The sequence below is a fragment of the Vidua macroura genome, chromosome 6 (assembly GCF_024509145.1).
Source record: "Vidua macroura isolate BioBank_ID:100142 chromosome 6, ASM2450914v1, whole genome shotgun sequence".
Taxonomy (NCBI): domain Eukaryota; kingdom Metazoa; phylum Chordata; class Aves; order Passeriformes; family Viduidae; genus Vidua; species Vidua macroura.
In genome coordinates, this window is record NC_071576.1 from 28,729,309 (window position 1) to 28,751,335 (window position 22,027).

General features: G+C 35.1%; 1 protein-coding gene across 3 annotated transcripts in view; it reads left to right on the forward strand.

Annotated features, from left to right (window-relative positions):
• NOVA1 (NOVA alternative splicing regulator 1) overlaps positions 1 to 22,027 on the forward strand; it is a 142,316-nt gene that overhangs the window by 63,797 nt on the left and 56,492 nt on the right. The gene's annotated exons all lie outside the window — the stretch shown is intronic.

The window sequence follows — 22,027 nt, forward strand, 5'->3', positions numbered from 1 at the left end:
CACACATTTGTGTTGTCATATGTCATCTCACACCCTTTTCTGGTTTAAATTCCTTTCTTAGAAATTCTTAACATTTGATTTTCTCTTTGGCTGTTAAAACTGAGTTAGCTTTTTCATATCGTCCAGAATTTTGCACTTGAATGGGTGAAATAATGGGCAGTTCTGAGCCTATTATTTTTCTGTGTGAAATTAGAATTGCTTTCTCTCCCTTGTACATCACATTTGTGTACATGGAATGACATTTGCTTTTCTTTTACACAATCACTTCATTATGAGACCCTTCTGTGGTTCTTCACTATGACATATGTCTTCATTGCTTAACAACCATCCTCAAATTGACTGAATCTTCAGCACTGATGTCTGCTCCCATTTTCCAGATTTTTGACTACATATGCATATAACACTATACATGATCTCTCTCTGTTGTGAGATTGGATAGTTTAGCTTTTCCTTCTTTAATTCATTAATTCTTTCATGCAAGGGCTTTTCTTCTTATTCTTTTGGAAAGGACATTTTTGAAAACTGTTTAGCAAGGAGATAGTAATTACCATTACATCATTGAATCTTCAAATTTTAGGGAATAATTTAGAACATGTAGAAAATAATTTAGAGCATATATATTCAGAACTGTATGACATATTCTTCATGTATCTACATTGTGAAGCAGCTTTGTCTTCTAATCTGTGTTACTTCTATGTACTGTGAAAGTTTGTAGTCAGAAATGGTTCATGTTTCAGTATATCTTGCAAGATTCTTACCTTGTTACCACTACAGTGCAGATTCCATTCAAATCTGACAAAATTCCCTCGAAGTTTTTACCTAGTAATCTTGCAGCCTTTCCTAGAATCATTTTATAAGTATTGTATTTCTGTTTATGATCTCACATTTCCTGGTAATTATTCTACAGAAACTGCTTGAGGCAATCTAGAAAATATAATTTTGAAGTAAACTTCCCTTAAAAATTTTAATTTTTTAATCTAAATACTGAAAGAAAGTACAGAAATACTTCTATATTACATCATAAAACCTGTAAATTAAATATTTCTTTTGTGCCTAAGGGCAAATACTCTTTTTATAGTATCTAGTATAGCTAATATAATGAACTTTTAAAATACCTTTTTCCAGCAAGACAATTATTGTTATTTTACTGTTTGCATATAAATTTTACTGATTTTTTTTAAAGCCATATGAATTTATTTACTAATTATAATGCTAATTAGTCAGCTTATAGTCCTAATGATTTTATACCTTTTTATTATGTTATTGTAGCTGTAGCTTGTTGAAACTTGTTTCTGGACTCTTCTAAGTATTAAGATGTTTTACTTTTTGTAGTATTGTGTATGTATGACAAATTTGCCAAAATAAAACTTTGCATTTGGGCAATAGCATACAATTTAGAATATTCTACTATGTCTAATAACTGCTATGCCAATGTTTCTTTATACTGTATTTCCACATTTAAAAAATACTTCATTGACACTGGCAACCAGGTTTGTTATCAAAAAAGTTACAATTTATTTATAATCTGTTGCCTTAAAAGTAACTTAGATTCAAGGATTCACCTCGCACTTCTCTACACTGAGTTTTATCTTTGTCATCTGATTAAATGCCTTTGTATAGATATACAAGTCCTTCTTCACAGCAATAATCTAAAAACCAGGAAATGTCAAAACATTAAAAATTATTCCTGGATGACTTTCAACATTATATTTGCACAGCTAAAAAAAAAGAAGATTGATAGCCTGAGTTCCTAGTAATAATCAGTTTCACTTTCACAAACCACATTTGTATAGATGCTATGAGAAAAACCTTTGCCCTGTAGAGGAGGGAGAGGTTTTATCAGAATATGGCAAGAAAGAGTGCTGCAGTACACTGAATTTCCTTTAGGAAAAGTGGGGATGATGGTACAAAAACTAAATCCATGCAACAAAAATACAATAATTAAGAAAACTCTGAACCCAATTTATAGAGTAATTCAGTTTGGGAGGAGTATCAGAAGATCTCTAGTCCAAATTTTTTTTCTTCAGGCAGGGTCAACTGTGCGGGCAGACAATATTGCTGTTGGCTTTGTCTTACAGCTTTTATGCAACATTTTCTAGTGCAAGAGAGTCTTTCTGAGGAAAAGGTTTTTCCTTAAGTCTAAGTGGGACCTCTTGTTTCAATCATGTCCTCCCATCATAAATCACTGGAAAGAGCATAAGTTAATCTTCTTTATAACTTTATAGCTATTAAGGACCTGATTTGAGATCCTTCTGAAGCTGCCTGTTCTCCGGTCTTGGTGAAAGAGGCCAAGTTGCCTCAATTTCCCCTCTTAAGGGCAGGTACTTCATAATCTTAACTGCCTTGGTGATACCCCAATGAATTTCCTTCAGTTTATCAACATATTTATTGTACTGAAGGACCCAAACCTGGACTCAGTACTCTAAAAGCAGTCTAACAGCTGCCAAATAAGGAGGGAAAATTGTTTTTATAACTCTGCTCCAAACGTTTCCCTTTGTCAATATAGTTCAACTGAAGCACAAAGAGCATTGATTAAGCCAAAAATAGGAGTATATGAAATATTTTTTAAAATTCATAAATGTAAATCTGTTGTTTTTAATAGTTTAAAAATTACAGAATCAGATGTCTACCTAAGATTCATGGTTGTCAATGTCTGTGAAAGTAGGGGCATCACAAACTGTTGGAAGGAAAATTTTAAACATAAAACAAAAGAGAATACAGGGAAATTAAAGAACTTGTCAGTTTTAATAAAACCTGTATAATCTGTCTAGTCAATGTAGAGAAATGCTTGACTAAGTGCCTTGAATTTTTGTCTCTTTTATTTCCTGTCAGCTCAAATGAGTTCTTAGATATTTGCGAAGTTGGTACTTGTTTATTGCCATATCAGGCTGTGCTGGTAAATTAGGACGACCCTGTAGTCCTGGATTTAAAAGACGAGTGAACTCTGAGTCATGTTCATAACAGATGTGGCTGTATGTTCCTTTTTCCCCCTTTTTCCTTTTTTTTTTAGTGTGTATGCATTGAAGAAATAGGTCTTAAAATGCACCTACTTTAATGCTAGCATTACTACTTCATCTCAGAGTAGCTGCTATTACTTATATTTCTAGTCCTTCATCCAAGTGTCAGTCTGTAGGTTTGTTTGGATCTTGTTCTTCCTGTGTATGTGCAATTCTCTGTGGTATCTGTGTGCAAAAACCTTTAATACTTTTACTTTTTCTTATCTACAAATATTTGATTTTTGACTATTACTGTTCTATAGAAGCAGACTATCTCTTTTCATGCTTTTACAGCACATAGCACGGTAGTTTCTCTTCTAAACCAAGCTCCTGCTTCTGAAAAGCAGTAGCAATTAATCAGAATTCATGACTTGAAGTGGTGTAAGACAATGTGTTTAGTGGTAGGGAGAGCATGTTAATTTATTCGAGGAAACCCAGTGTTTTATATAGAAATACCCATTAGTAGTCATGGTTGTATGATTCAGGAAACTTATAATTGCTTTCTGTGAGGGGATGAGGTATCTGCAGTTTTCATTTAGGAAGAAATTTTAGTCTTGATTTTCATTATTTTGATGCTTAACCAAAGTATTTGATTTTTTACTGTAATTTTTAATTTTGTTCTACTCCACAATTTTCTTAAAAAAGTTATTGCATCTGCTAGTATTTTTCCAGATGATCAATATTTTTTTCATGTAAACAAAAAGTGCCTATTTCATTTATTATATCCAAATGATGTGTTCAGCCTTTAGACTTTAACAGAAACAAATACCAATAAGGAGAAGAAATATTGCAATCCTAAGAAAGGAATGAAAATTAATAAACATAATTGTGACAGTTTAAAAGCCATTTTGGAAAGAAAGGAAAGCTTTTCTGTGTCTTCAAATTCATTATTAAATAGGATTATTTTATTTTTTTCATATCATGACTTTCAGAAGTCTTAATTTTCACACCAGATGGCATTCCAAAAGTGGGAAAGAAAATCTATGATCCCAAGAACTAAGATGCAATAGCAGTGTGGGGGTAGGGAAGGAATCCATTATGGGCAGCATGGGGGGAGGGAAGGAAAGGAATCCATTATGGAGATTTTGTGGATAATTTGTTATGGACTTGAATACCTATTTAAATACCTAAAGAAAACAAAAATATTGATTATATCGGGGGTTCTGAAATGTAAGGAGTTGCCATTTTTCTTTTGGAATAATAGTGGTGATCCCTAGTGAATGTTCCCAAGAAAAGAGTTAAAATAGTCAAGACCACTGATCTATAAGCTGAGGCTGTATATGTCTTTGCATAAAGGCACAACCTGAATATGTGGACCTCCAAAGAAGGCGATGTAAACAGCAAGATGACAGAGAATCTCAACATCATAATGAACTGCAGAGATAATCCCCTTTCCAGTTATAAAAAAAGAAAGGGGGGGATGGGAGAAAAAGTTTATATCTTGGGCTGTGTCTGCATATTTGAGTATGCCCAAGTGTGTCCTTGGGCACTGAACTGTGTGACTCTGCTACTGGAACTTGTAGTCTTTCCTGTGACAGAGCATTCTGTTCCATTGCCAGCCACCCCTGAACAATTTATGGCATGGCTCAGCTGTCAGGACAGTACAAGGATTTTTTCCAGTAGCCAATTTGAAAAATCCTCTGCTTCCTGGCTGGGGTCCCCAGCACAAGAAGGACATAAATTTGTTGAAGAAATTCCAGAGAAGGGTGGCAAAGAGGATCAGAGGGCTGGAGTACTTCTCCTGTGAGGAAACGCTGAGGGAGTTTGGGTTGTTTCGCTTGGAGAAGAAAAGGCTCAGGGTGACCCTGTTGTGCCCTTTCATTTAGCCCTAAATGGGGCTACAAGAAAGCTGCAGAGGTACTTTGTACAAGAGCATGTAATGACAGGACAAGGGGCAAAGTTTTCAAACTGTGAGAGAGCAGGTTTAGGCTCAATAGGAAAAGGAAATTCTTTTCTGTGGCGGTGGTGAGGCACTGGCACAGGTTGCCCAGAGAAGTGATGGATGTTCTGTTCATGGAAGTGTTGAAGGCCTGGTTGGATGGGGCATCGTGGAAGGTGTCCTTGCCCATGACAGGGGGTTTGGAACTAGATGATCTTTAAATTCTTTTCCAAGCCAACCCTTTCTGTGATTCTTTGTCATCTTGCTTTTTTAAATGAGAACAATCATGAGAATGTTGGTCCTTGCCAGCTGATCTTGATGACCAAGAATTGTCATAGTTGAGGCTATGAACTTCATATTTACAAATTTTGTCTACTAGAGATTTTTTTTTATCTCTGTTTATCAGTTCTGAAGAGGGAATAGTTTAGGTATATATATGTAGTTAAATATATGCTTATTCTGTTATCAGACTTATGGTGGTACATATGCTAGAAAAAAATTCTCTACTTATGTATCTGTTCCCATGGCTAATCGATAATTTTTGGGCTTCCCTTTTTTTTTTTTTTTTGGAGGAACATGTCAGATATTATGCTGAACAAGTCCATGAGATAGGTTTGGAAAATTTATTTTTCCAGATCTCATGAACATTTCTATTTTGGTTTGGTTATTACTGTTCTGTTGTTAGCAGCCTTGAAACTTGCTGTAGATGATGTGGTACAGTGAGCTTTCAAGAGGTTGGTGCTTGATCTGAAAGTTGGTAGGTAATATAAAATTCTTACTGATCTGACTAATATACATGATGTCTGTTTGTTTTAGTGTAATCCAAGTAATAATGTTTACCAAAGCCCATCACAAACATAAGGAACATGTTTGTAAATTTAAGTTGCACATCATTAAATTTTTTTTTTTTAATTTTTTTTTTTTTACTGTGAAAATATTCTATGTTTGTTTATTGCTTTGTGGTTATTTTGGTCAAAACAACTTTTCCATAGCCAATCTGACCTGTTTTTTCTACCATCTGTGTGTCTTTGGAGTGTTTCTTTTCGTGGTTGGTACCTTTGGACTATTAGAAATAGAGCCAGTTTACAAGAGTTCCTTTCAGCATTTGCTTCATAGAATTCTGTTGTCGCATTTTCAGAGGTTGTTGCAACATTAATTTGCATACCTAAAGTCTAAATGTTGCTTCTTTAAGTTTTTTTCCCCCATGAGAATCCTATAGTTATTGTTTATTAAAATTGTCCCTACAGACATTAGGGTCTCACCTGGCATCCAGAGAGACTTAAATAATTTCTCTTCTTCACTGTTACATAGGATCCTTTTCAAGGTTATGCCTTAAGCAACATTTTTGATTTTCAATGGATTTTGAAGACTTGCTAAAGCCTTTTTGAGAAAAATAATATTTTTACTTAATTAGAATAACTTTTGTAATTTATGCCTTTCAGAATTGTCCATTCAAAGAAGCTGAATCTATTTTCATGTACACCCAGACTTGAGAATTGATAGCACTACATCTTCTTTTGTTATTGCTGTTTCTCTAAAGATAAAAATAATGAGACACACTGCTTTCAGTTTTTCCAGTGATCTTTTGTTGAAAATGATCTGGAGCAAGTCCTTTGTCAGAACAAAGAGTGGATGCACTGGCATCAGGTGTGTTTTCTTTATTCGCAACACATTGAAAACCAGCTAAAATGATGCAGAATGTCTTCAGTCTGCTTGTCCTTTAAGAGGAACCTCAAATCGCTCACTACAGCACTTGTGACAGCTTCTGAATGTTCCAGTACCTGTCATACTGTGATGGTAACTGTAATCTCCATACTAAATTCCAGACTTCATCTTCACTGGAGAGAAAACAATCTTGGTAACTTTAAGCTTCTTTCTCACAGTAAAATCTTTGTGCTTCAATTTTCCCAATGACTTGACAAGTCATTCATCAGATTCTGAAGCTGAAGAACCATTAGAGCATATAATCTTCTAAACACAAGCCCTCCAATAATAAAAATAATATAGGTGTAACTTAAAGCTCTACTATTTATATATCACTACTAATAGTTGTGTTGGGACATTCAGTAATTTCTGTCTAGGTAAATTGGATTTTCCATTGAAATTGAGACAGGCTTATTTTGGTGACATTATGACTTCTAAAGTGTAAATCACTAGCATGTGGTCAGGGCAAAAGAGATTTGTCAAGATTGAAAAAGAAAGCTGCCACATTATTCTTCAGTTATATGAAAATGTCAAATGATATTGTGTTCATTATTGAAATGGTTTCCTCATTCATACCTAACCCTTGCTTTGTTTTGAATACTTTGATTCTCCATGTAGGAGCCTTTCAAAATGTCCTGTAAAATGCAAAATATATGTATCTTGGCTAGTGCTATATTGTCTCATTTTCTTTTCTTCTGTAGAAATTCCTCTGATATTTTAAAAATATTCTTTTACCTGTTTTTGAGCAGTAGAGTGTAGAGAATTTTTTGGGTGTTTTAGAACCTTTGCTAAATTAATCTTTATACTCCAAATCACACTATTCTTGCCTAGTCTTAACCTGTAATAGGTAAACAGGAAGGGACATACCACCCCAACGAGTCTGTATGCTGTGGTTAGATGCATTTTGTAAGTTAAAGCATTATTATTCTAAGAAAACATTCTCTTCCCTAAATGCTCTCTCATGCCAGTGTTCACTTTTTTAGTGTGGAAAACTGTATAGCTTGCTGCCATTTATAGTGTGTTGTGTAATAAGAACACTGAATGAGAAATTAGATGAAAGATACTTAAATTATATAATCTGTTTTCTCCTGAAACCTGTTGATCTGAATTTCTTTTAATCTTCAATGTCTTGTGAATGCACAATTTTGTTCATGAGTCCAACTGAGAAATGGCTAAGTAACATATTGTACTCTTTTTATTCATGCTCAAGGCTGTGAAATATATTTAGGTCTGGGGACTAGTTTCTGACAGAATTCAAGGTGGGCTTTTAGACTGCTTTACTGATCCATACTTATATGGGTAACATCATCGTGAAAGAAAATCAGGAGAAATTCAAGCTCTAGGATATTCTTTTGCCCAATTTTCTCTTGCTTAATATTCTTTTGCCTATTTTTCCCTGATATTTACATATTTGTTTGTTGATATTTTGCATGTGTGGTTTCTTTAAATATATTAATATTTTGTCAGAAAAACATAATTTCTCTTTCTACTTCAGTTCTGCAAGAATGTGAGCAGCTGAAATACAGTAGTGCCTAGGTCTGAACAAGTATCTCAGCTACATTCCAGTAGCTTGTGACCAGTATGCCTGTGTTTCGTAATTGTTATTCCAGGAACTCTCATGGCTAAAGGTTCCAAATGTCATTGTCTACATGTTTCTGCACGTTTCTTCCTGTCCGGTTGAGTAGGTTATGTAGATCTTATATTCAGCTACTCAGATTCCATGTAATCCCATTCTTTGTGAAGAAAAGTCAGGTCTTGCAGCTTTGTGTTGTTTTCCCCGGTCCTGGGCAGCTCTGGAGAGCCTGGCAAAGGCGCTGCTTCTCGGCAGGACGGGGGCGCCGCTTGTCCCGGGCGCTGCTGTGTTCCGTGCACCGGGGTGGGCTGTCTGCGTTCTGCTGCCGTGCGCGAGGGGCGAGACAAAGAGGGAAGGAATGTCCAGTCTGTCCGCCCGGTTGGCTGGAGAGCTTTTATTGTTGTGTGGAGCTGTGACGGAGAAGCGCGGCTCAGTCCCTAGCGCTGCGTGGACAAAATGGCGCTGGGACTGGGGAGGCGTGGGATTTTATAGGGGGCGGGCCGAGGAGGGCAGAAGCCCTCCTGCCCAATGGGGACAGGCACCGTGGCGGTGACGTGGACCACAGCGACCAACGGGGACGCAACGGGGGCGGACACAGGTCTCTGGGACAAATGGGGACATGGGGATGGGGTAACTGACAAGGAAGTTTCAGGAAAGAACAGGGGGTGGTTGCTGGAGTGACGCAGGGAAGCTCCAATGGCAGGCAGCCTGGAGCGAACATCAGGGGGTGTACAAAGGGGTACACAGAACTGGCTAACTTAACATTATAAAACCCCTAATCTGAACGCAACCCGGGATGCAACAAGGTCTGATTTTCTTTACCAGCTCATCATTAGTGACACAGTTATGCAGATGTGCTTCTGAATTTTACAAACATTTTTTCTTATTGCTAGTTACTTATTCTTTGTCTACATAGTAAGTTTAGAATACTTGGGTTCTACAAGAGGACACTTCAGCATCCTACAGCTATTTTTATAGAAAAGGAGGATAACCAATTTGTACACAAGTTGAATATTAATGAATTCCTCATGTTTCTGTGTTCGCGTTCTCCTTATTGATAATTTATTCTCATTATCCTATTACAAAATAGTGTAATGAATGAGAATTTGTCCTTATTGACAAGTCATAAATGAGTTAATGCCCTCCCCTGATTATTTGTCACTCTGAGATGCTGCCTTCACTAAAGTTCTGGACATATCTTCTCCGTTTATATTTAAGATACTAATGCACTGAACTGCCCAAGTATCTCTTAATTATGGTTTCCTATGGTTGGTTGTATGGAAAGAAATCTAGAAAACTATCCGAAAGACTGCCACTCTAAGATTAATTTTTGGTATATATTTTTTATGACCAAGGTTCTATCTCTATGCAAAGTCCTGGTGAAATAACAGATCTAAGTTTTTTGTTTGTCAGCAACTGGTAAAAGAAAATCCCACTGGGGTGGTAGGGCTGGTGTTTATGGTAAGCTACTTCTGTAATTTAAAGAAATTTTAGTTTGAGATGCCATCTCTAAATTAAGCACAGAACTTTAACTGTAATAAGGACTGAAGTCTTATGCAGGATTTTTAACTTGAAAAACATGTGCTGTTCATGTATGGTTGTTTTCTTCTTTGCCTTAGGAAAGACAACATTCCTCTGTGGTTTGTAATAAAATGTTTGTGAGTGAGAAACTATTATTTCCAATAGATGATGATGTGTTCCTATAAACAAAATTCAGTGTGAAAACCAAACAAGTTGTGTAGTGGAAACCACTAAAATTGACTTTAGGAATACTAGTCAGAGTCATAATATTAAAAGTTTGTTTCTATTGCTGTGTGATTACAGTATTGATTTGATTTTAAAAAGTAATATTGTTGGTATTGTTGGAGATAACCACTAAAGGTTAATTGTGTATTTCATTCTGTTTCCTACTTTGTAGCAGAGCAATGTTGAGTGAGTTTAAACTCTGCTACTCAGCAGAGTCTGTTCTTAACATACTCACCAGCCTGCTTTGGAGTCTTCTGGCTCCGGACTGCAGTGATTATTTGGGAGCACAATCACATCAGAGAGATTGCTTAAAGAGGAATTTCCTTTAAAACATCTGTATATGTGATAATGATTTCCTTTTCGATACCACAGTTGGCATTGTTTTTAGAAATATAAAATTTATTAAAAAAGAAATCCTTAAGACCATAAAAACCCCAGAGAAATGCTTTTAGTAGATTTTTTCTCCAAGTTTGTTTGTTTCACTTTTTTTGAATAATCGTGCTATTAAAACAGAATCATTTGGTTATTGGATATGAATTTCAATGTATTTTTCTACATTGAAAATAGGCTGTAAAATATTTTGAAAGATAAATTACATGGGCTCATGTTTTCCATTGTAACTACCATCTGTGAAAGGACAGTATTTTTCTACAGCTTTGATTATATTCTTAAAAATAATTGTTGAAAATTCTTTGTGTCTAGAACTTCTAGGAGAACTTCAACTTGAATATATTGTTTCAGTTTATTAAAAAAAAAAAAAAACTGGAGTGGCTTTTATGTATAGTCATTTAATATAATGTTTCATATTTTATGAAATAATATAAATGCTTTTATAGCTATGTTTGTAGCCTTCTTGATAGATCAAAGCACTTGGCATAGGCCAAAACCTGTTAAACTTTTTCTGTTTATGGTATAAATTAAAACTCTCTGGAGTGTGGTTTGGCCTAAGTCTGATTTATTGCTTTGCTTGGCACTGCATCAGGCTGGTTGTGGTTTTCCATTTGTGTTTCCAGTACAGTCTTCATGTGTTTTGATTTCAAATCCTTGCATAGCAGCTTTATCTGGATAGTAATAACTTTCTTTGGTAAGTCTTCATTATAACATAGCGATCAGGCTTTTGGGGTTTTTTTATTGTTTCGGTTCAAATTAAACTGAGCAATATCTATGCATGAAGATGATGCATTTACATATTATAATTTTGAATTTAATTTTAGATTCTCTAGTGACTTTTTATTTAGCGAAGACATTTTCCAGATCAAATAAATTTGAATATGCAATGAGAATTGTGGTCAGGATTTCCTATGGATAAATAAATCTTCCTTATTGATGACAAAGTATAGGATCAAAGGAAGAGTGCACTAGATGTTGTCTCTCTTATATAAATTTAAACCATAACTATTATGAATGTTTCATTTATGCTCAGCTTTAAAATGTGTAGTCTTTAGCTGATTTAATTTTTTTTGCCTGATCTTACTGATATCATATTTAAATAGTGGTTGAAAATAGTATTTCCTCCTACCAAAACTGTCAGATCTTGGCAGACTTTTTATTTATTTTGATAAAACAAACAAAAATTCTATTACAATTTTATACACCTGTATGTGTGTCTGTGCAAGTGAGGACATCTCTAGTAAGCTGGATCATTCTATAATGTTTTTGCAATTTTATACTTGGTTTGTTTCTTTACTAACAGACAGTTTTACCGAACTTCTTAGACAAGATGTTTGCCATGGGTAGATAATATTAAACAAAAAATTAGACAATTGTACCATTATGTCTAAGGGGGAATGTCATCCTGCTATATGAGCTGGTTTTGTTTTTCAGTTATCTGGACTCACCCATCTATTTGTTTATAACATAAGCTGCAAGGGTTACATGGGTTGCTTCACAGTGGGAATATATGATATAAAGGAATCACACAACACACACAACATAAGTACACACAAAAAAAAATTTGTACTGCATTAAATTAAGAAGCATTTAATTTAAACGGAATCTCTTAGGACAGTGGTTGTGGGGTTTATATCTGGTCTTGTTATTAAGTGTAGCGATTAACAGTCTGTAGTTAGACATAGTGTTTAATGCAGACTCCACTGAACTCATTAAAAGAGTTCTGTTTTGGATTATGCCTTTAGCAGTGCTTATCCATTCAAACATCCCTTACAATTTAATCTAAGTGGAGAAATGCTGATGTTTAGGGATTTGTTGACACAAATCAATAAAAAGAGGCTCTGAAGCAAGAGTACCATTCTTTGACCTGTGTTATGAAAATATCTCATACTGCTTGTTCTAGTCCTAGAGCAGGTTATCCCAAAGACAGTTGTGATAAAATCAGCCATGCTGAATTCTCTATTTAAATTGTAAGCAAAATACAGATTGATTGTGGAGTAGTGGGGAAGAGGAGACACAAAGATATGAGAAGTTTATTTTATACAGCTATTTAAACAAAAATTAGCTATGATAGATGTCATAAGACATCAGATAGTAAAAATTATGGTAACAGATATTTAATGCAAGTTGTTAATTTTTTGTCACTGTAAGTTCTTTAAAAATATAAAAGAACAAAAATTGGAAGAAATATACAGGTGCTCATGGGATAAGCAAATTAGTCATTGTTCATTACTGAAAGTAAAAGGCCAGGATGTTAATGCAAAACAAATTACATGGTGAAAATATTTCATTTGGTCCAGTACAAAAATAAGAAGGAAACTAACACAGAAAAACTAAACTTGAGAAGGTTGGGAAAGCACTAGGAATAAGAAACTGAAGAAGTAGAGGCAGCATGTAAATGGATGTAAAAGTTACAAAGAGAATAAAAACTGAAGAAAATGAGACAGCTGATTCAGAAATGCAGCAAGGGAATCCAGACATTCGAAATTACTTTGATTGAATACATTAAGAAGAAAACATTGCATGTTTGAAATGTTACACAGAAATGCTGAAATGTAAATGCCTTCTGGATGTGTGTGTTAAAGATTTGTCCACAGTATCCATTTGCCCAGAAAAATAGAAAGGAAAAAGCAAAAATAAAGTAGTTATATTTGTATTTTATTTTTAATAATATATCAGTGTGCAGTTAATCAGTTTATAATAAATTCATTTTATAAGTGATAGGTCCATTTTTATGCTATGGAAAAATAATTCTAGCAAGCTGAAAGTCACATTATTACAGGGACTTCCTTACCTGACTTTTTAAAAAACATAAATAATTTTCATCAAAATTAACTTTTGCCTTCCCCCCCCCCCCCCGATTTTAGTTTTTTATTCCCCCCTCTTCCCATATGATAATGTAGTTTAGTTCTTGTACGTGACGTCCTTTTTTGATGTATTCACCTTTATTTAACCAAGTAGCTGATTCTGAAATGAACAAGGTCTGATTTTGTTTGTAAAAAAAGCAGCACTGAAATTGGTGGTCTGCTGTAGCTGATCCTGCTTGAGCAGGGGCTTGGAACAGGTGATCTCTGGAGACCCCGTGTAACTTTCTGTGATTCTGTAAAATACATAAATGATGTGAGAAACAAAATGCTATAAAAAGAAACATATGTACGATGAACATCTGTTTCCAACACAGTGTTTAGCAGTTACACAGTAATTACAAGTCCTGTATATTTTGAATTTGTTTTGGTATTTTTTCCACCTTGGAGAAGCAGTTTGCACACGGAGGGGTTTGGGGTTTTTTTGGTTGTTGTTGGTTTTTTTGGGGGGAGGGTTTGGTTTTTTTTTTGGGGGGGTTCAAACTGAATCAAGTTTAGTGGGAGGATTCATTTGAATAATTGTGTAACATGTACTCACGTAAGTAAATATTTGAAAGACTGACAATGTTAATTAGTTATTGTTAGCCTTGACAGTATTTTTTTCTTCGCTGAGAAGCAGTGGTATTTTTTCTAGTTTTTATCACAGTTTTGTGCTTCTTGTTTCCATGGTAACTTTTTTCTTGCACAGTGCTTCAAAAGAACCAGAAGGATCCTGTGAGGGCTTTTTATTATTTATTTAATTGCGTGAAAACCTGACTGAATATGCTGTTCTGTAAAAATCCTCAAATATCTCAAGTGCAAATGTAGCTTTTAACTATTAAGGCATTTTAATTTTATCTTCCTACTTTTTTAGCAATCATACATTCTTTATTCTTTCATATTCAACATATTTTTTTAAAATTGTTTTTATCTACTTATTTTGCAATATTCCTCTATTGCATTCTGTGGTGTCAGAGTAACTTAAAGCTCTTGTGGACAATGTGCAAATGCTTGCAGTCATCTCTAATAATCAGATTTCCCTATAAATCAGGCTAAGTGCAACACTGAGCATGCACAATAAGTTAGAATTTATTACTTTTTTTCTGCAGTTCTAAAAGACTAATATTCCACCTATTATTAAGAATCAGATTAAAGCATACTCTTAAAATTACATATTCCTAGTGCATCACTGGAATAGGCTGCAAACCAGAGGGTTTTCCTTCTGGGCTATTGCAGGATCTTTCTTGAGCAGTTACATTTTATCTTTTCAAGCAAGACTTTTAATGATGCAGTATGGATGAGATTCACTCTGCTCAGAGAATAAATAAGGTAGCAAATAGTCATTATATCTTTCTTCTCTTTCAGGTAGGTGAGACATTGAGTGAGTTCAAGTAGGGCTGGTTAGAATAGTAATTAACACTTCATCCTTCTGTGGAGAGAAACATAAAGAACGCGTAAATTAAGGAACTGAAACTGAGGTTTTTGTCCCTAGAGGCTTAATTGTGTGGTTTCATGGTCCTCTGATGTTAATTTAAATGTCACTGCCAAAAAGGTAGTCTTGCCTGAAGCCATGTATTTCAGTCCTTTCTTTGCATCATCAGTAGCATCTGTCCAGCTTTGCAGCAGGTCTCATCAGCTCACTCATCCATTTGAAAATGATTTTTTTTTTAAAGTGTGTTAGGAGGATTAGTTTGCAAGCTGATCACTGAGCTTATTTAATTCATTTTGCAGGCAAATGGGTACTTGTGCTGGTGTAAAAGATGTAACCAAAACACCTGCTATGGGCAAAAAAATGGAGGCAAGTTCCCCACGTAGACGTGCGGGTTACTGACCCACTCCATCCCTCTCTGTCTCCTGGGAAATATTTTGTTTTCAGATCAATTTAATGCCATATAATTTTTGTCTGTGTCATTCCAACTCCATCCCTTTCCCCCTTTCCAACTGCACCCCCACATGTAAGATACACTTCAGTCTTCTAGTCTTAATTTTTTTTTTCTTTTATAACAGAAAATAATAAATTTGAATACTTAATAGTTTTAATAGAGGCCAAATGCACCTGAAGGCAGAACCTTGTTGAAAAAACAAGCAGAAAATGAGCCTACCTCATTATTCACTGTAGGTTACAGGGTGGATTTTTTTTACTGCTTCTATTTCTTTCCAGTCCAATCATTTCAAATGCAGACCATTTCGGAACTGAAAAGAAAAAATTGCCCTCTTCCATCAGAAGGTTCCTTCTGAAACAGAGTATAGCAGACAGGCAAAATTCTTCCCTGTTCCCAGGAAAATGTAATATGCCAAACATGCATTAAACTGAAAATTTCTACCATGTGTCACTGGGGAGGAATTATACTAACATGCCCAACAGAAAATGCAGAAGCAATACCATTCGGAGAATTCTTTTTACTCAGATGGCCAGCATGGAAGTTCAAATATTTTAAAATTTTACAGATGCAGAAGAATTATTAAGCCCATAGGTGCAAAACTTGCAGTTGGAAGCCTGAATTTGCATGTTTTGCAGCTGTGCATAGATACTGCAATGCCCTGTATTCTGTTAGGAGGTAAAAGGGAGTGGGGCTAAAATTAGGAAAATAATTCATTTGTCAGTGGGAGTCATAGTTAGAATCTAGTGCCTGATATTTCAGAGATTCTGGACCAACTTTTTAGTAACATGGGTTGACATGGTTCAGCTTTTTGTTGTTTAATTAGTGCAACAAGCATTTGCTATTGCAGCCAATTATTAAAATGGCCTGCTACATGAGCATATAAAAGCTGCTTTAAGAAATTTTAACTTGTATTTTCATTGCAAACAATTAAAGTTGTAATTAAATAATCTTTCTGCAACAGCTAATTATTAAAGGAGAATTACTAGAGCTTATGTACTACATCCATAGAAGTGAGAGTGAATCGCAATATTAATATTTTGGAGGATTTTTTGTTATTTTGGTTTTTCTCTTGCTTTATAGTTACCTGGGATTAATTCCAGTAGGAATTGATTGTATATAGTCAGGAAAGCACACAATTACCCTGTTTACCAGTATGTAATGAACTCTGTGGTAACATCTGCTTCTAAAGTTTATTTCTGATCATCCTGACTTTAACTGCTTGCTTTGGCACAGGAAAGGGGGAAATCTAGGCAGGAAGCTAGAACAAAGGACCTTGCAGTGACCAAAAATAAAATTCCATCTGAATACATGTTGGAGGAGGCAGTAGTTTGCTATGTGTGTTTTTCTTCTGCAGTTATTGGTATTTTGGGTCAATTAGTCTGTGTGACTTCTAGGTTAGATTGCCTAGGCTTTTTGTGTTGAGAATTTTTTCATCTGCCATTTTGTATCCTTGCCATTTAGGTTTGATATCTCTTTCGTTTAAAATAAACTTGTGTAGGTTACCGTACCATTTTTTAAAAATTCCAAATGGAAGCTATGAGAGAAGTTGGATATGTTTAGACCTGCTGTGTGATCATTGTTGAGATGCTGGTAGGGCACTTGCAGGCTGTGGGAATCCTGTTGAGGAGCAGCAGAATTGCTGTGCAGGTGGTGGGAAAAGATTAGTGCTTTGTGTGCACAAACAGGAAACAGGGTTTCAAAAGCGGGAAACAAGTCCTGAGCTGTGATAAACATAATTGCTGCTTCTCCTAGAACTGCTGAGCTTCCACTTATGCTCGTTACCATTAGGATGAACTTGCATGTCTGTGGGCTGTGTGCTGAAAGAAAGTGTGACAGGACGGCTGTGTACATGAAAGTGGTTGCACAGTTTCTTGACACATGAAAGACTAGACAGTTTATTCTTGAAATACTGCATTAGTATTTTTATAATACCAAACAAAATAATGGAAGTGTCTCAAAAGTATTGAGTATGTAGAGACTTCTTGCTGTTGTTACACTGGGAGGTAGATTGGAATAGGTCCTAAACCACTGATTTACAAAAATATCTTCCCATCATAGTTCTAAAAGTACAATGTGCCTTTTTATTTGAAAAAAAATATGTTGTGCTTTTGAATAAAAATGTTTTTATATTGAATTTTTTTTGTATTTATTCAATATAAAAATCTAGCGATAATGAATTTCAGTTCTGTTCAACATCACAACATAATTGCCATAATCCATTACTCTGTTTCTTTATGGACCTCAGTCTAAGACAAATTTAACTAACTCCTACTTGTGCTAAAATAATTTCAGTGCAGAACTGGAATGGGAAGAGGCGTTTGCCAATAGTGAAGATATAGCTGTGAGGAAAAGCCAGCCTTCCTGGGGGAAGGTCATTTCCTTTTCCTGTATAATCAACAGAAATGTTAGAAGAGCAGTTGTGAACTGTTACAAGCAGACTTTTAGAAACTGAGCTCTGAATTGAGCTGCTCACTGCTTGTTAAAACCTACACATTTTATGGTAGATTTTAATATATTGGTTGTGTATTTTTCTTTTTGTGGCCAAGAAAGATATTTAAATATTTGCATGTGCAGAGATGGTTACAGATTTATGGTGTCTCAATTTTAGATGCAGTTTGGTAATTATCATCATGTAAGTCAGTGCTCAATCAGTAGACACTTGATAAATTTGAAGAAATGAACAGAAAGTTCTTTAGTTGAAGCAATTTTTCACATTTGGTGAAGTTGCATAGAAAAGTATAAATAGCAGTAAAATCTAAATGTTGGACTCTAAAATGACAGATTAGGCATTCACTGGTTTTATACTTTCAGGGAAATTTGCCTTAAATTTGTCATGAAAATTCAACCCCCATGAAATTCTAAAATTATATCTATTATTTGAAAAATACTGATTCTCTCAAAGTAGAATCTTTAAATGCTCTAAATTGATAAATGAATCCCTAAATTGAGTTTTAATCTCTGAAGATAGAGAAGCAGTTCGAGAATTGTTAGGCCTCTTAAATTATTAGCAGTGACATTGTCAGATCTTGAGTGCTTTAGAAGTCAAGCCTGATCTTCAGCACACAGGGATTTGGTTAGGATGGGAGCACTTGGTATGCAGTTCTTGCCCTTAAACAAGAGAGTGTGTTTTATGCAATTTCAGGGGATCGTGCCTGGTATGATATTGGTAACAATTCAATTTTACTTTCCTGGTAGCTACTAATAACTACAATTTCAGAAGACTGTCTGACAGGAAGCCATATGTGGAGTGGCTGAGGTTGCTTGTCTTGTTCAGCCTGGGGTACAGGAGACTGAGGGGAGACCTCAGAGCTGTCTATGGCTTCCCCATCAGAGGAAGAGGAGGGGCAGGCACTGATCTCTTCTCTGTGGTATCAGTGACAGAACACCAGAGAAAGGCCTGAAGATGAGTCAGGAGAGGTTTAAGTTGGATATTAGAAAAAGGTTCTTCCCCCAGAGGGTGTTTGGGCACAGGTTTCCTGGGGCAGTGGTCATAGCACCAGCCTGACAGAGCTCAAGAAGTGATTGGGTGCTGCTTTCAGGCACATGGTATGATTCTTTCAGTGGGCCTGTGCTGGGCCAGGAGCTGAACTTTGATGATCCTTTTGGTTGTTTCTATCTCAGGATAGTCTATAATTATTTCTTTGGACTTACATGTATCAGCACTGATTGAAAAACTGGAGAAGTCTAATAAACACTTATATAACTTTTCTTCTGAATATATAACATGAGCAAGCCAAATTGAATTGTAGGCACCTGCATTTCCTCTTTAAGAATGACTGTTGCTGTTGATTAAAAACATGCTTGCAACTTAGTATGTTTATTTAACAAGGGTAATGAGACTGCCTGAGCTGATACATTAATGCAGGCACATTGCTACTTGTACTCAAGTTACATCTAAGGGACCTAATCCAGGTCCCTGCCAATGTGCAACATTCCAATGTGGTGACTGCATACTGGGAAGAAAATCTTGTGGGTGTGTCACTGAACTTTGTTGTTAAATGATCCTCCCAAATTACATAATGTCTAAACTCTAAAATCAAGACCCTGAGTACAGAAGATTTTCTTTTTGCAGCTTCAGTGGTGAAGAATGTGATTTTCTTGATGCTCTTAACTGCTATATTTATGTAGCTAAACCTTTGCTTTGGATACTTGGCATTCTCAAAGTTTAGTTGTTTTTCATTCAAACCATCAAGCTGTATGTTTCTTACTTTATCTTAAAAATATTCACCTTAAGAAATATACTTCTCGATTATACCCAAAGACTATATAATTAACACCATAATGAGACCCTTAGAATGATTTTTCCTTTCTGTGCATATAGAGGATATAGTGCATCTTTTGAAAACTTTCTTTATTACAGTCATTTTTTAGAGAGGGTAAAAACCCCCCATATAGCTGTTGAGTAAGACATACTTCCCTTTCAATGACATTTTTAAGAGCAGGAGCTTGAAATTTGGCAGATACATACATGTATAAAATGGGATGGTTTTTTTTTTGTTTGTTTTCCTTGTTAAAATTTATCTGCTATAAATTTTATTAAAAGCTAAGTTAACATGTGTTCTTAGATACATATTACTTTGGCTACAATGTTATTGCATCTTTCTGTGGTCACATAGACTCAGAATTGTTAAGGTCGGAAGCAACATCTAGATATTTGTTAATCTCTAAGGCTGCTACTCAAAAAGGTTGAGCTAGAATGGCATCATGTTGAATTTTGAATACAGCCCCTCATGAAAACTGCAAAACCTCTATGAACAGACAGTTCCTATGTTCTATCACTTTTTTTGCCTGCCTTTAAACAGAATTTCCTGTTTCAATTTGTGTCCATTGCCTCTTGTCCTTTCATTGGATACATCTCAAAGTATCTGGGTTCATCTTTTGTGTTTCCTTCCACCAGGTTTTTAAAGACATTGAGAAGATACTGGTGAGGTTCTTCCTAATGCATCTTAGGATGCCATGGGGGTTTTTTTTGCTGCAAAAGTGTAATGCTAGCTCAAGGGCAGTTTTGTGTTGAGCAGACTTGGGGGCCTGTTCTACAAAGCTGCTTTCCAACTTGTTTGTTCCCAACCTGTACCAAGGCAGAGGGCTATTTTTAACCTATTCCTTTACTTACTAGTTGCAAAAATGAAACAAAAATTGGGAAATCTAACTAGACCTTTCAGGCAGATGAGAGTCACATGTTGCATGGAGTTGCATAATGTAGCTGATTAGATGAGATTTCTTTTAATCTACATTTGAATATGCATGACTAATGAGCAAAATTGCTAAAATTTGAAAACTAATTGATTTGGATTATTTTCTTTTTCCTTTCTTTCTTTTTTTTTTTTTTTTTTTCCTTTTCTAATGATTTATCTGCATTACTAAAATTACTTCTCAAAAAATTTTAATTTCATAATTCCATTACTTATTTTGCAGCTTGACATCATGGTAGTATGATTGCTCACTGTATTGAAAAACAGTTGATAAACTAGAGTAAGTGAAATGGAACAAGCAAAATGCTGTTCTGATGAGGCAACTTGTTTTTGGTCTTTTATAACTGACTTTGTGTTTGCTGGTTAGAGCTGTCAGAGAAGTAATTTACCTGACATGGCTTTAACACATGCTCAGTATCAACCAAGGAAAATTAGCTTTTATACCTTGATATATTTTCTTATTTGTTCAGCTGAGTTAGTTTTCATAATGTCTTGGAGAATTTGACTCTTTAATTTGTTTTGGTCCCTCCAGATGACTACTTTGAGGAAGTTAAAAGTTATTAAAAACTATTTGGTGTAAGAGAGCTATTTTCAGTGTAGCCCAATTAAGAGATCTCAATTTAATTTTAAACTTCAATGCAGCTTTAAACTGAATTACAACTTTCAGTTTTTGGATTCGAAGACTAAATTTCACCTTTAAAATAAGGGGTGGGGGTTTTAAGTGCTTTTTATTTTAAACAAAGATTCAACGTTTTAAAAACTTATTTTGTACTATGGACTCTGAGAAAAGTTTCAGAAGTTTAAAATTTTCCAGTATAATATCCCCTTATTTTTCACTTTATTCATCACCATTAGAATTAGAACAGCTCCCATGCATTATTCTTTATCACAGTGATAGATACATGCAAATTATTTATGTGGACAATAGTGTTTCTGTTCTTATTCTCTGCCCCAAATAATACCAAGTACATTCAATTTAGTACAATTGGATTCCTCTCACTTACAAAAGGTTCGTGTGGACCATGTACTTGTGAAGCTATAGAGTCAAACGATACCAGCTTCATGGTTTTGAGTATGTTTTTGTTACATTTTTAGTGGGATATCTCTTTTGAACATGGAAAAAAAGGCAGTTGGCTATGCTGCTAAACAGAGCCTGGTTTTGACCTCCCCTAAAGAAACTGGAATATTTGCACTCTGATAAAAAAAAGCAGTGCAGAAAAGTCCTTTACCAGAGCAATAGAATTTGTGTATGTAGATATTAAATCAGACCAGCAATTGCTAATCCTCTGCTGATGTGGAAAAAGCTCTAGTTTATATAGAAAGAAAATCAATTTCATCATATGTGAATTAGGTATTATTGGAAAAAAATCAGTATATTTAAGTTCAGTATATATTTTCAGAATGCTGGTATGACTCACTCTACAGTGTAGAGTCTGATGTTCAAGCTTAAAGGTCAGAAACAATTCAGAAGCCCACTGCTTAAAATCAAGTCATTTTAATCCATAATTATCACAAATATGCCCTGTTTCCAAAAACAGGGTAAAGGTTGTCTTATCAGTTCCACTAAGACATCTGAAAATAATATTAATTCAAAAAACCCCATTTTTGTTAAAAACTAAACAAACAAAACCAAAACCCACATGCCTAAGAGAGCAATTTAACTCCTTGATGAAAAAAAAAATAAAATAAAAAAAAATCACTGTTCCTTTAAAAAGAATTTAATAGCTTAGTCCATTCAAGGAAAGTAGGGCATGTATGAAATCTGTGCTCATTGTGAGTCACTTGGGCATATTGCTCTAATCAGACTGCAATTCTTTAATT